We start from the raw sequence: 3,055 nt of genomic DNA, 5'->3' as shown, positions 1-3,055 counted from the left end.
ATGCAATAAAATGTAGGGGGTTCTATTTAAAAAAATAAGGTTGACCTTGAAATGACCTTAAAGGACATGGTCAAGATCAAAGTCAAGGTCATCATATTACTCCTCGTTTGAAACCATACAACTTTGCTATTGGACATTTTCTCCAAAATGCATTCTAACTGAAGATATTAAGGGGGTCCGATACTTTTCGATGACCCTGTACGTATGTAACTCATACACAATGTATTAAATATAATTACACTGTTAGAAATGTTCTTAAATTTCATTACATTTTAAGTTACACAATTTGAAATTAATTTCATGACATTACATCAAATTTAATGTATTTTTCATGAAAATTTATGAAATTTAATGTACTTTTCATAAAATTTTATTAAAAGTACATTAAATTTCATAAATTTAATGTACATGTTCATTACATTTAAGGAACTACTATAACTTAATTTTCAGTTAAATCATTCATTACTTTTAATTTTGTTCATAACCACAAGCTTCATTTACATGTAAAGGAAGCTCGTAATAATTATAATGTTTCATATAAGAGGTACATAAGTAAGCGAATATCGATATAGGAGTGTGGCTCAGTGGAAAAGTGGCAGCCTCGTAGAGCAGACTTGGAGACCAGGCCTCGGTTCGAATCTCGACAGGAGCTGATTTTCTCGTGCTATCGGTTATGCCTTACGACGAGTAATTTCGAGTGGTGAAAACGTGCAATGTGAGTGACGAGTGCTAAATGAGTATTTTGCACTGGTATAAATTTTTTCACTCAAATTTACGTTTTTACCACTCAAAAATACTCGTAATGTATACGTTTTTACCACTCAGATATACTTGTGTCCTGCATGAGTGCAATCCGTTTTAACCACTCATTTTTACGGAAAAGTTCCTGTTTGCGACCTAAAAACGGAGTCATACTCACTGAGTAAAATGCACGTTTTCACCACTCAAATTAACTGTTCGCGCGGGCTAAAAACGGGCTAAAAACGGTGAAACATTTTTATAAGGGTGGTTAGCTGATTTGAGTCTTGCCCTGGTTCCATTGTCAAATGCGACCCATGTTAACCGATCGCATTTGGCAATCACTTGAAATTATGCGATACCGTATGGAAAGAATCACGCGTGGTTATCGCAACCACTTAAATGTACTCCTTTAACAGGGCTTAGTTCACTCAAGAGGTCTCAAAATCATACCTTACTTTGAGAGGTGATTATTAAAAAACTATACATGATACAAAAAATGTTTTTATACCTATTTGTTACTTGTATTTTGTACAAATGTATAAAAATTATAATTCTAAAAAAATATACAAAATGTATAAAAGTTACAATTCTAAAAAACAAAATGGCGGTGTAACAGCACGTTTTTTGGAAGCCTGCATGGGATGAAAGTCTCCACGATGGACAACAGAACGGATTCAAGGTATGCTACAGCCAAAAATTAAAAAATTATTTTTAATCTGCATTAAATTTGCTAGAGAAATACCTGATAGAATTAAAAAATATTGAAAAATGTGAAAATGGTACATGCGTGAAAAAAAGTTCAATTTTCACGTAAAAATTCGACGTAAAAATATGGATAACAAAAAAGGTATATAAGTTATCGCAAAAATCATAGGTATTTCTTCAGATAATTTAATTGACAATAACTGAGGCAAATTTCAAAGCATTTGGATTAATTTTGTGGTAGTTCTGGTGTCCACCATTTTTGAAAACATCATTCTGAGAAAAACGCGATTAAAATTCCGATAACAGTCCCTTTTCGTCGTATTTTAAACACATGGACGCACTGATTTCTAACTTGAACCGCTATTATCTATATTAAATAATAATGAGAAATAGACAGCAATGTAATGCAGATTAAAAATACTCATGCAGAAATTAGAAAAAACAGCTCTTAATATGTTTAATAGTCAAGTTCTTTTTTATTATAGATATGTGGACGATCTGTGTGCCGCGATTCCAGATCAAATGATAGATTCATTTTTTGAGTGTTTTAATTCTGTTCATGATCGACTTCAATTTACTCTAGAGATTGGTGATAACTCTCTTAATTTTCTCGATGTTAAGATAATGATCATTGATGAACAATTAAGGTTTGATTGGTATCAGAAACCAACCTTTTCGGGCAGGTTCATTAACTTTTTTTTCAACCATCCCACATCTCAAAAAAAGGAATAATTTTTAATTTGGTGGATAGGGCTTTATTGCTTTCTAACAAAGAATATCATTTGAAAAATATAAATTTTATAATCAATACGCTTTTATATAATGACTATCCACTTGATTTTATTTTTGACACTATTAACAGCAGAATTAATAGCATTCATAAAAGAGAATTTAAAATACGGAATAACAAAGAAAATAATATAAATCCTGATAACAATATATCTTGGTTTATGATGCCCTTTATCCCAGGGCTCACGGATAAATTCAAACATATGCACAATAATAACATCAAAATTGCATTTCACAGCACTAACTAGCTTAACAAATACATTAAAGTGCAGAAAGATAGTTTAGAACAATCAAAAAAATGTAATGTTGTCTATAAGATCAGTTGCAATGAATGTGATGCTATGTTGGACAAACGGGCAGACAATTAAAAACAAGTATTGCAGAACATCGCAAATATATTAATTAGAACACGACTACCCGTTCTGTGATAACTGAACATAGGATGCAAACGCAACATGATTTCGATTGGGATAACATTAAAGTTTTAGATGAAGAACCATGTTATAATAAATGTTTGATCTCGGAAATGCTAAATATTAAAAAACAAGCGAATAGTCTTAATCTTCAAACTGACACTGAAAGTCTTAATAAAGCATATATTTCTATTATAAACAAAGTTTGACACTGGCGTTATTTGTGTCATACCATTCTATCGGTAAAATTTAAAATAAAAATCAGTACGTGGCGAGATGTCTTAGTGAATACATATCTCGGAACAGTCTTTTAAAACTAAATTTTTTTACAATTTATCTTTCTATCATTTTAGACTGTGATAATTATCACTTCACGAGCATGTTTTATTTTATTGTGTCACAAATTA

This window comes from Trachymyrmex cornetzi, unplaced genomic scaffold, assembly GCF_001594075.2.
Source record: "Trachymyrmex cornetzi isolate Tcor2-1 unplaced genomic scaffold, Tcor1.1 scaffold1904, whole genome shotgun sequence".
NCBI lineage: Eukaryota > Metazoa > Arthropoda > Insecta > Hymenoptera > Formicidae > Trachymyrmex > Trachymyrmex cornetzi.
Note: the sequence above shows the minus strand (reverse complement) of the source record.